A 13,749-nucleotide genomic window follows, 5' to 3' on the forward strand; every position below is an offset into this window, starting at 1 on the left:
TAACCAAGTGAAAAATTGACCCTCGGATACCAGCAGCTATGAATCTCTAAACAAGGGAATCCTAGGACAATCCAGCAAAAAAAAAAAACACGGAGCTGCTCCAGAGGTCGTAAAAAATGGTCTTTTTATTTGATCCACAAAACAGAGAAGTTTAGCACATTTGAAATAAAACACAGAGCAATTTCGTCCTTACTGAAAAGAGACTTTTTCAGAACATAGATGAAGAAAAAAATGAAATTCCAGGTATAAATATAAATAATGAGATTATAAATTAATACACGCTTAAATACCAATTAATTTGTAATCCAATAGAAAGTGCTTATTACATTGTCAACTAAAAATCCTAATCTTATCCTGCTCGTTTTTTTTAAAAAACTTTCCAATAAAAATGGTTACTGTGATGATAGGAGGTACTGCCAGCCATGCCAGAAGTGGAGCAGTGGATGTGTAAGATATGCCAGACCAGCTAGCTGGAATTTTGCAAATAATTAAATGCAGTTTGTATAGCAAGCTGATTTGTACAGATGCATGTGCTGAAAATGTATTTGTGAGGTTTGCTTGTGTTGATATGTATCAACAGTGCTTCCTACTGTAAGGAAAATAAATGTGCATGTATTATTGTAACCTAATTAACTAAGTATATGTTTCAACAGGGAACTGGAAGAGAAGAGATTAACCTCAAAGTTTAAAATATATCGGAAATTCAATTATTTTATGGGTTAAGCCATAATGATGTTATCCCACAGTTTTGAATAGAGCCAGAGACCCAACATCTGTGCTGGAGAATAGGCTGTAGCTCCTATAGGAAGAGTGGAATGATTTTCTTGTTTTATGGCTTCCGTATGCTGTAATAAATCTTAGCTAAAGGTCTAATGTGTATTGTAGCACATAAGTGCTAAACCCTGGAAATGCTAGTGCTTCTAGTAATGGGGATAGTGCAGGAAACAGAGTCAGATGACCAGATGTGGGTGAAGCCATTCTGTAAGCCAGAAATAATATTTGGATATTAAAACAAACTTGTAGTGTTAAAGATAGTACTGCATTTTATTTTTCTGTTTGTTTATTTGTTTCATATTGCGGTCTCTCTGTCTCTCTGCAGTTAGTTTCCCAGCCTCCCTCCCTGTTCTTGTTGTGGTATTTATCTTGGTGGTTTTGGAATTGCCCGCCCCTCCTCCTGGGTCCATCTCATTTGCTCACTCAACCAAGTACACTGAGATCATATTTTGATTTCAGACACTCCTACCAGTCCCATCTGTTCAGCTCTATCCCAGCTCTATCCTAGTCTAGTGTCATTAGTTCATTCTACCTAATACAGAGAGAACATTTGAGAAGGCCAAACCACTTAGGTCCTTAACCTTGAATTATCTTCTGTTTCTCCTTTCTCCCTTTCCACTTTACTAAACAAAAAAAAAATCTTTGCTAGAATCTCCTTGTGTTCTGACTGAGTGTGCTTCTCAGCTGATAGTATATTTTTGGCACTTTAACTGTTCAGGGTTGAATAAAACAATAATTGAATTCAGTTCAGAATACAGTTTGAAGAGACTGCATTTATTTAAACTATATTTGCTTTAATATTGCTACACATTAAAGTGTGCTAGCTTATACTGCACTTGATTTGTTTTAGTTCTGTTTTAGCTGCTTTTCTGAAAAAAACAATCTAAGCTTGTTTCCTGCCTTTCCTGTAACTAGTCCATTTGAGATACAAACTTGCTGTATGTAGGACTGTTTGTAAGCTTCTGAGGCCCCCGAGCTTTTCTGTGTTGGGGGGAAGCCTTTTAGTTTATCAGTGGGAGTGGTAAGCACTAGGTTCCCATTTACCACAAGAGGAGTGGTTTCTGGCCCAGAAATTGTAGTTTATTGGCCATCTGGGCATTTATTTTCACCTCTTTCAAGTTTCTGGTTTAAAAGCCCACATGTGCACTTGTTTCCAACTTTTCCTGTAACAGTCTAGTTCAGATACAGATTTGCTGTATCTAGGACTGTTTGTAAGCTTCTGAGCCCCCAAGCCTTTCTGTGTTGGATGAAAGCCTTTTAGCTTATCAGTGGGAGTGGTAAGCAGTAGGTGGCCTATCTGCCACAAGAGAGGTTTCTGGCCCAGAAATTGTAGTTTATTGCTTGTTTGGGCAGTTTTTCCATCTCTTTCAACTTTTTGGTTTAAAAGCCTGCATTTGCACTTGTTTCCCGCCTTTCCTGTAACTAGTCTAGTCCAGATACAGACTTGCTGTATCCAGGACTGTTTGTAAGCTTCTGAGCCCCCCAAGCCTTTCTGTGTTGGAGGGAAGCATTTTAGCTTATCAGTGGGGGTGGTGAGCACTTGGTAGCCTATCTACCACAAGAGGAGTTGTTTCTGGCCTAGAAATTGTAGTTTATTGACTGTTTGGGCTGTTTTTTCCATTTCTTTCAACTTTCTGGTTTAAAAGCCCACATTTGCACTTGTTTCCCACTTTTCCTGTAACTAGTCTAGTCCAGATACACATTTACTGTATCTAGGACTGTTTGTAAGGTTCTGAGCATCCAAAGCCTTTCTGTGTGGAGGGAAGCATTTTAGCTTATTAGTGGAAGTGGTACGTACTAGGTAACCTATCTACTACAAGAGGATTGGTTTCTGGCCAAGAAATTGTAGTTTATTGGCCGTTTGAGCAGTTTTCCATCTCTTTCAACTTTCTGGTCTAAAAGCTCACATTTGCGCTTTTCCTGCCTTTCCTGTAACTAGTCTAGTCCAGATACAGATTTGCTGTATCCAGGACTGTATGTAAGCTTCTGAGCCCCCCCACAACTCTTTCTGTGCTGGAGGGAAGCCATCTAGCTTATCAGTGGGAGTGGGAAGCCCCAGGTAACCTATCTACAACACGAGGGATGGTTTCTGTCCCAGAAATTGTAGTTTATTAGCTACATGGACAGTTTTTCCATCTCTTTCAACTTTCTGGTTTAAAAGCCCACGTTTGAGCTTGTTTCCCACCTTTCCTGTAACTAGCGTAGTCCAGATACAGATTTGCTGTATCCAGGACTGTTTGTAAGCTTCTGAGTGGTGCCAAAGTCTACTTTTCAAATTTTCCCTTGGATCTGCTAGTTCCCTCCTCTCCTGCACTTTTACTAGTGTATTACTCTAGCACTTTACCAGACTTCTTGTAGCAATTATTGTAGCACACAAAAGTGTTACCAGCACTAAACATTCTACAAGGAAACAGCTCCAGTACTTATTATTAATGCCTACCCCTCCAAGCATGTCTAAAGGTCAGTTCCTTGTGCTTTCTCCTATTAACCTGGTGAACTTGGGCATCCTGAGGCAATGTAGCAACTACCTCATGTACACCAACAACCCTCTCCTCTTACCTCCCAACATTCAGACTTGTGAGAGATGCACTTATACATCCAAATTAGAAGCCATGCACTCTCCAGCCAAGACTGGAATAGCTGGTCAAGAGGAGAAGGTCAACGCTTGCACCTCACCACACGGAACACAGAGCCCTCCAGAACACACACCAGCACTGCCTTCACATAAAAACACAAACCACACACTCACCTTCGTGGAGGCTCTCAATAAAAATCTACCGAAACAGCAGAGGTCCCCAAGGTAGAAATGCACTCGACTACCACAGCACAACACTAATCACAAGGCACATAACTCTCCTAAACAGTGTGCCACTCAAACAAAGCCCCTAAGGAAAACAGCATGACCAACACACTAGTCATAGGTGACTTGATAGTGAGGCACACTGATGTCCACTCATTAGGTTGAATAAGGAGAAAGTAACAGTTAGCTGCCTGTCAGGGGCCAGGATCCACCACATAATGCATGCACTCAGGTCCCTCAACAATGGGTACAAATATGACTCTGTCATTGTACATGTGGGTGTGAATGACCTGAGATATACCTCCCTGGGCTACATGAAAAGAGACATGGAGGAGCTCTCAGATTACGTAGCCCAGGCGGGTATGACCCTAGCCCTGAGTAACATCCTACCATCACCCATAATGATATCACAGTACAAGCAGGAAAATTATTGAGTTCAACAATTGTCTACATTTCTGGTGTTATTCTAAGGGGATCCAGTATCTGACTGCCTGGGATTACATAATTGACAGACCTCGATTCTTTGCCAGAGATGACCTTCATCTGTCACCCCTGGATTTCTGGATACTGGCCAAGCTGTTGCCACCTCTATAGTATCTCTTTTACGCTAGGTTCCAAGACCAAATTACCACCATAACAGCTACAAACAAATGCAATCTGAGGGTTATGCCGCTCAATGCTAGAAGTCTAAATCTCAAAATGCACTCACTCAAAGCACTCCTTAAAATGGAGAACATTGGCATTTGTGCTTTAACAGAGACCTGGTTCAAGGCCGCAGAAAGCCCCTCTGGTCTATCAGGCTATAACTCATTCCACACCTTTCAGCCCCAGAACTCGGACCAAAGCTCCAAAGATGATGGTGTTTCCATATTCATAAAGGATGAGCACACCTCCAGACTGATGGCCCAACATAATGCATCAGAGATACTTCAGGTGCAGCTAACATTGGGTAAGACCGCAATTCATATCATAGCCTGCTATAGGTCCCCAACCATGTCCCAAGACTCACACTCCACATTCCTAAGCACCTTGGAGAATATTAGGGTCCAGCCTAACACTCTCATACTGGGTGACTTCAACTACCCCTCCATTAACTGGAAAAACTATCATGTACCAATACACTTGCCCAACGTTTCCTGTAATTCATTAATTAAAACACCCTGCACCAGCTCGTTCTTTCCCCCACAAGAGGTAGCAACATCCTTGACCTGGTCATTACTAACATGGGCAACTGTTGCTCTGCACCAATAGCAACTCCTCCCTGGTTAGATCTGACCACAAACTAATCACCTTGGAAATCCACATCCCTTCCACCCCACCCACAAAGGTAACCACCATGAAAAACTTCTCCAAAGCTAACTTTGAGCTCCTAAAACCAGAGGTGGCTAAGTTCATGCTACCCATGCAAATGGAGAATAGTTGCATGACCGCCGAATCATACACCAATGTAATGTACAAACATGTACACAAATGCATGGATCTCGCCATACCCAATAGAACCAAGACCCTCTCCTCCAAAAAAAGGAAGCCAATTTGGTGGTCCCCTGCCATAAACAAACTCTACAACAGAAGGAGGAAACTGATGTGGAATAAGGTGAAGGCCCAAGACTGGAAAAACTCCCTTATCAGCCTCAACAAAAAGTTGAGATCCCTCATCAAACCCTTTAAAGCTAGCTATGAAAACAGAATTGCAGCAGATAGTAAAGACAAACACAAGGCCTTCTATAGCTATGTAAATAATCTCCATGGCAATACCCAGATTTGCTTTGAGCTACTGCACAATGGTACTTCCTATACCGAGCTAACAGATATTGCCAATATACTGGCTGACAGAATCAGTGGCAACTTTACCCCTCCACCCCCCCCCAAAGGACCAATCACAATACCAGTAGATTGCAAGGCACACAGTATTACTGCTGCACAGGTTAAAACAGCATTGCCAAGGCCAAGAATACAGCTTCTATGGGACCTGACAATATCCCTGGCTGTGTTCTACATGAACTAAAAACCAAAACGAACAACCATAAAGCAGCAACCACCGTCCAGGAGATAAATATCCAAGCACCAACAAACTGCAACCACTTGTGTCAAGGTGCCGAACCAATTTATTTCAAAAACAGAAGTTAAAACAGAAGATGACCTAGGTTTGTCTCAATGTAAAGACTTTCTCAGAACAATGTACAAAATACAACATTCTCTTATATATTTATCCACCCTCTCCCAAATAATCCATTAATTCATTCATTGGATAATCATATGTACCCAATTCATTACAAACACAATATGTAACTGGTTTAAAAATACTATCTAGTATATAAATGTAATATGCTATATTTCATTTTGTATATTATATTTAATTTCAACATGTTTGTGAATGTTTTAAAAGGATTTATTAACATCTGTTTAAAAACAACTAATGAACCATTCTTTATGACCTCATCCTAAAATATGCTTCAACTTTAATATTGAAGCTATGCTAATACTGTCGTTAATACCAGGAAAATTCGTGGCACCTAATCTTAACTGCCACTTTATTTCACAAATATCCAAATCCACATCAAGAATGCTTCCTTGATTACCCTTATTAATCTGTTGTATAACACAGAACCTAAAATTATGTCCCGGATGTTGCCCTATATGTCTAACCAATGCATTGGTAGTTTTCATATGTTTAATATCCAATATATGTTCACTTACCCTTTCTCTAAGGCATCTACAAGTTTTCCCTATATAAAATGTGGGACATTGACTGCATTTTGCCAAATATACCACTTTCTTACTATAACAATTAAAATGTCCTCTAATACCTATATAGGTTCTCACAACACTAATTTTACTCCCAGTAGTCATGATATACTTGCACAAACTACATCTACCACATTTAAAATTACCCAATTGTCGACTAATACTGGGAGTATTATTATAGGCTCCCCTTTCCAACAAATCCTTAAATGATTTATTTTTCCTAAATACATTTTTCGGGGCCATCCCAATCTTCATCTCAACATTATTGTCTAACTTTAATAAACCCCAATGTTTCTGAATAATATTGGTAATTACTTCTGTATCATAATTGTAAGTGGTTATAAAATATAATTGCTCATTTTTTTCCTTCCTAAAATCTTCCCTATTACCCAGTTGTAAACTACCTTCTTCTATCTCCAATAAATTCCACTTTAAAATAGCTTCATAAATACCACTTTCTCTTTTACAAATAATCTCATCCTTAATGGACGTACATAATGCAACTGGGTAACCCCTTCTAACGAACATATTCATTACAAAATCTAATTCATTAATGAATTCCTGATGTTCATTGACCATTCTGGCAGCCCTCACCATTTGACCTTTAACAATGGATTTTCTCTGATAGTTAGGGTGCCAGCTTTGATAATCAAGATAGGAATTAGAAAAGGTAGCCTTTGTATGAATCCCAGATATCAAACACTTCCTATTTCTATCCACTTTCAAATTTACATCTAAATAGGACAATTCTGTGCTACTATATTCATGAGTGAATTTGAGGAACACTGCTGTATTATTGATATATTCCACGAATGCCTTTAATCTCTCTAAACTACCTTCCCAAACTATAAAAATGTCATCCAAAAAAAACGTGTATATTGCTATATATATATATATATATTATATTCACTGTGAAAAACATATTCCTGCTCCCAAAATGACATTACATAGTTTGCATAAATGGGGGCACAAGCTGCCCCCATTGCTACTCCTGTAACCTGCTTATAAAAATGACCTTCAAAATACAAAAAGTGATTACATAACACAATCTCCATGAGAGTCATATATACTTTAATATGGTCCTGGTCAAACATACCTGTCTTGACTAACTGATTTTTCAACCACTCCAAACCCACCACATTTGGAATAACTGAAAACAGATTACAAACATCTATGGTGAGCAGGATGGTATTCTCTGTAATTTTAACCCTATTTAACTTGTGTAAAAAAATGCCAAGAATCTTTTGTAATATAGTCAAATTTGGTCATCCCTCTCTGCAACTGGTGGTCCAGATATTTACTTATGAAACATGTTTTACTACGTTTCCCATCCACAATTGGCCTGAACTTAATGTTACTTAAACCTTTATGCAGTTTGAGTATACCAAAAATGTTACTAACCATAGGATGATAATTTTTCATATAATTATAATCAATTTCATTAATTTGCCCCTGAAATAATAAATCATCAATCAACATATCTATTTTTGAATATGCAACATGTATTTCATTTAAACTACTGCCCTCATATGTATCATCTGCCAACATATTCAGCATGTGATCAATATAGTCATTTTTATCCATGAACAAGACCCCATTACATTTGTCTGGTTTCATTAAACATATCTCTTTGTCTTTCACCAGATCCATTAATAAAATCTCCTCATTCTTGGTCATGTTACTACAATAATCATTGTTCTTACTTTTTTCATATGTTCCCTTATATCAATTTTGCATGCCCTTTCAAACAAAGTTATCATATAGTTGGCAGGGGGATTAAATTTACTGGTTTTTTTTTTCAAAATGTTAACATGATGGTTAGTGCCATCCATAAACCACATTCTAATGTTCATTTTCTGAACTAACATTTTTAGATCCACTAACATTTCAGTCAACCTAACCCTCCTACCTGGTACAAACATAAATCCCTTAGACAGTAATTCAGCATATTCAACCCCAAGTTCTTTTTTGGAATATACAATTTATAATCACCATACACATTGGAAATCACAACAGGGTTACTAAACATTTCAAAACAACTTGTCCCTTGTATTGCATCAATAAGTCCGGTCAAATAGGTAATATTGTTTATATTCTCACAGTCATTTTCATTCACTGAATCAACAACATTGCCATTATTTAGTTCTTCACGTCTCCCATAATGATTGTTTAAAGCTGCCACTCCAATAGCACTCACGTTCACATTTGGACTAACACTATTGTTTACTGGCAAAATGTCATTGTACTGAATAGTCACATTACCAAAGGTACACTTTGTCTCACCCACTTGAAAGCTTGAATTACAAAAAATTGTTTGGTCTAAAAATATCTGACTGTTACTGTCTAAGTCCAATGATAAATCAGGAGCTTCGTATACACTTACTTGCAGTAACGAGTCCCCACACACATCTGCCTCCATGTTGTCTGGTAATTGTTGTACATTTTCTGTTGATAATTCCACTTTTTTGGCTGGGCTCCTTCTTCCGCATATAATTTGTTCTCTTCCCTTCTCATTTGCTGACCATTCTGTTCTCCGTTGTGTAACCTCTCGGAACACCTGGGTCCTCCTTCTAAAGGGTGTTCCGCTTGCCTTTGGTTATAATTGTTTCACTGTGATGTCACTTCCTGTTCACGTCGCTCACCATAGTTAGTTGACTCCATATGGTTACTATGGTTACCTCCCGATAAGGGATACACTTTATTACTACCATACTCTTCAGTATCCCTTGTTATTTTGTGTAATTTCCTTTGAAAGATGGTGTGATAACTATTATCAATACTATCCAACATATTCCTGTAATTAGTTAGATATTGTCCAAAATTTAAATCATTCAATATCACCTCATTTTCACGTTCTAATTCATTCATTCGCTGTGCTATCACTTGATCATTATATTTCATCATGATTCTCATTAAATCTGTACCTGTACGATCAAACAACTGATGTACTTCATTCAACATTTTGCTATTTCCCTCTATTCTGTTAGGGTATCTCCATAGCCGCAAACCTCGCGGCACCAACCCTAACTCTATATTTCTCTGTAAATAGCCATTTTCCAGTTGTAATTTTTTCATGCCAAACAACTTCCTTTCAAATACTTTTATACGCTCTGTTAATGTCATATTAACTCTGACATTAATAGTCTGTTTGTTGCTCGTATCAATTTGAAAGTTAAAATTGTTATTTTTCCATTGCACTTTATCAACATCTATAACCTTGTCCATGGTAGACTTACCCCCAGCCAGGGCATACATTCCAGCATTAATATTTGATTCACCCAAAGCAGGACCAGGGTCTTGAGAATTGGGAGTGGGCTGAGTTAAGGGAAAACCCAAACTGCCAAATAAATTGTTAGCAGCCACAGACTGCTGTCTGTCCACTAGAGATTTAATCTGTGCTGTATGCCCCGTCAATTATTGGTTGACTTTATGCAACAGTTCCGTTATGTCAGAATTGGAATCCAGTTTTTCTTCATGTCGAAAGTACAACCACATGAACTAAAAAACAAAACAAACAACCATAAAGCAGCTACCACCGACCAGGAGAAGAATATCCAAGCACAAACAAACTGGAACCACTTGTGTCAAGGTGCCGAACCAATGTATTTCGAAAACAGAAGTTAAAACAGAAGTTGACCTAGGTTTCATCTCAATGTAAAGACTTCCTTAGAATGATATACAAAATACAACACTCTCTTATATATATATATCCACCCTCTCCCAATCAATCCATTAATTCATTCATTGGATAATCACATATACACAATTCATTACAAACACAATATGTAACTGGTTTAAAAATGCTAAAAGAATTGTTTAAAAATACTATCTATTGTATGAATGTAATATGCTATATTTCATTTTATATATTATATTTAATTTAAACATGTTTGTGAATGTTTTAAAAGGATTTATTAACATCAGTTTAAAAACAACTAACGAACCATTCTTTATGACCTCATCCTAAAATATGCTTCAACTTTAATATTGGAGCTATGCTAATACTGTCATTAATACCAGGAAAATTCATGGCACCTAATCTTAACTGCCACTTTATTTCACAAATATCCAAATCCACATCAAGAATGCTTCCTTGATTATCCTTATTAATCTGTTGTATTACACAGAACTTAAAATTATGTCCCGGATGTTGCCCTATATGTCTAACCAATGCATTGGTAGTTTTCATATGTTTAATATCCAATATATGTTCACTTACCGTTTCTCTAAGGCATCTACAAGTTTTCCCTATATAAAATGCGGGACATGGACCGCATTTTGCCAAATATACCACGTTCTTACTATAACAATTAAAATGTCCTCTAATACCTATATAGGTTCTCACAACACTAATTTTGCACCCAGTAGTCATGATATACTTGCACAAACTACATCTACCACATTTAAAATTACCCAATTGTTGATTAATACTGGAAGTATTATTATAGGCTCCCCTTTCCAACAAATCCTTAAATGATTTATCTTTCCTAAATACATTTTTCGGGGCCATCCCCATTTTTATCTCAACATTATTGTCTAACTTTAATAAACCCCAATTTTTCTGAATAATATTGGTAATTATTTCTGTATCATAATTGTAAGTGGTTATAAAATATAATTGCCCATTTCCTTCCTTCCAAAAATGTTCCCTATTACCCAGTTGTAAACTACCTTCTTCTATCTCCGATAAATTCCACTTTAAAATAGCTTCATAAATACCACTTTCTCTTTTACAAATAATCTCATCCTTAATGGACATATATAATGCAACTGGATAACCCCTTCTAATGAACATATTCATTATGAAATCTAATTCATTAATGAATTCCTGATGTTCATTGACCATTCTGGCAGCCCTCACCATTTGACCTTTAACAATGGATTTTCTCTGATAGTTAGGGTGCCAGCTTTGATAATCAAGATAGGAATTAGAAAAGGTGGCCTTCCTATGAATCCCAGATATCAAACACTTCCTATTTCTATCCACTTTCAAATTTACTTTTAAATAGGACAATTCGGTGCTACTATATTCATGAGTGAATTTGAGGAACACTGCTGTATTATTGATATATTCTACGAATGCCTTTAATCTCTCAAACTACCTTCCTAAACTATAAAAATGTCATCCAAAAAATGTGTATATTGCTTTATATATATATTATATTCACTGGAAAAAACATATTCCTGCTCCCAAAATGACATTACATAGTTTGCATAAATGGGGGCACAAGCTGCCCCCATTGCTACTCCTGTAACCTGCTTATAAAAATGACCTTCAAAATATAAAAAGTTATTACATAACACAAGCTCCATGAACATCACATATACATTAATATGGTCCTTGTCAAACATACCTGTTTTGACTAACTGATTTTCCAACCATTCCAAACCCACCACATTTGGAATAACTGAAAACAGGTTACAAACATCTGCGGTGAGCAGGATGGTATTCTCTGTAATTTTAACCGTATTTAACTTGTGTGAAATGTGTTTTTCCTTCTCTTTCAACTTTCTGGTTTAAAAGCCCACGTTTGAGCTTGTTTCTCACCTATCCTGTAACTAGTGTAGTCCAGATACAGATTTGCTGTATCCAGGACTGTTTGTAAGCTTCTGAGTGGTGCCAAAGTCTGCTCTTCAAATTTTAACTTGGATCTGCTAGTTCTCTACTATCCTGCACTTTTACTAGTGTATTAGTCTGGCACTTTACCAGACTTCTTGTAGCAATTATTGTAGCATACAAAAGTGCTACCAGCACTAAACATTCTATAAGGAAACAGCTCCAGTACTTATTATTAACACCTACCCCTCCAAGCATGTCTAAAGGTCAGTTCCTTGTGCTTTCTCTTATTAACCTGGTGAACTTGGGCATACTGAGACAATGTAGCAACTACCTCATGTACACCAACAGCCCTCTCCTCTTACCTCCCAACATTCAGACTTGTGAAATATGCACTTATATATCCAAATTGGAAGCCATGCACTCTCCAGCCAAGACTGGAATAGCTGGTCAAGAGGAGAAGGTCAACACTTGCACCACACCACATGGAACACATAGCCCTCCAGAACACACACCAGCACTGCATTCACATAAAAACACAAACCACACACCCACCTTCTTGGAGGATCTCAATAAAAATCTACCCAAACAGCAGAGGCCTCCAAGGTAGAAATGCACTCGACTACCACAGCACAACACTAATCACGAGGCACATAACTCTCCTAAACAGTGTGCCACTCAAACAAAGCCCCTAAGGCAAAACAGCATGACCAACACACTAGTCATAGGGGACTCGATAGTGAGGCACACTGATGTCCACTCATTAGGTTAAATAAGGAGAAAGTAACAGTCAGCTGCCTGTCAGGTGCCAGGATCCACCACATAATGCATGCACTCAGGTCCCTCAACAACAGGTACAAATATGACTCTGTCATTGTACATGTGGGTGTGAATGACCTGAGATGTACCTCCCTGGACTACATGAAAAGAGATATGGAGGAGCTCTCAGATTATGTAGCCCAGGTGGGTATGACCCTAGCCCTGAGTAACATCCTACCATCACCCAGAATGATACCACAGTACAAGCAGGAAATGATTGATTTCAACAATTGTCTAAGTTTCTGGTGTTATTCTAAGGGGATCCAGTATCTGACTGCCTGGGATGACATAATTGACAGACCTCAATGCTTTGCCAGAGATGGTCTGCATCTGTCACCCCTGTGATTCTGGATACTGGCCAGGCTGTTGCCACTCCTATAGTATCGCTTTTATGCTATGTTCCAAAGACCAAATTACGACCATAACAGCTATAAACAAATGCAATCTGAGGGTTATGCTGCTCAATGCTAGAAGTCTAAATCTCAAAATGCACTCACTCAAAGCACTCCTTAAAATGGAGAACATCAGCATTTGTGCTTTAAAAGAGACCTGGTTTAAGGCAGCAGAAAGCCCCTCTGATCTATCAGGCTATAACTCATTCCACACCATTCGGCCCCAGAACTTGGACCAAAGCACCAAAGATGGTGGTGTTTCCCATATTCATAAAGGATGGGCACACCTCCAGACTGATGGCCCAACATAACGCATCAGAGATACTTCAGGTGCAGCTAACATTAGGTAAGACAGCAATTCAGATCGTAGCCTGCTATAGGTCCCCAACCATGTCCCAAGACTCACACTCCACATTCCTAAGCACCTTGGAGAATATTAGGGTCCAGCCTAACACTCTCATACTGAGTGACTTCAACTACCCCTCCATTAACTGGAAAAACTACTCATGTACCAATACACTTGCCCAACGTTTCCTGTAATTCATTAATTAAAACACCCTGCACCAGCTCGTTCTTTCCCCCACTAGAGGTAGCAACATTATTGACCTGGTCATTATTAACATGGGCAACCGTTGCTCTGTACCAATAGCAACTCCTCCCTG

General features: G+C 38.3%; 1 protein-coding gene across 1 annotated transcript in view; it reads left to right on the forward strand.

The window, feature by feature from the left end:
- LOC122808562 (cytochrome P450 2F2-like) overlaps window positions 1–13,749 on the forward strand; it is a 1,017,871-nt gene that overhangs the window by 683,424 nt on the left and 320,698 nt on the right. The window lies entirely within an intron of this gene.

Source organism: Protopterus annectens, chromosome 8.part0, assembly GCF_019279795.1.
Source record: "Protopterus annectens isolate FY-2018-M chromosome 8.part0, PAN1.0, whole genome shotgun sequence".
Classification (NCBI taxonomy): domain Eukaryota; kingdom Metazoa; phylum Chordata; order Ceratodontiformes; family Protopteridae; genus Protopterus; species Protopterus annectens.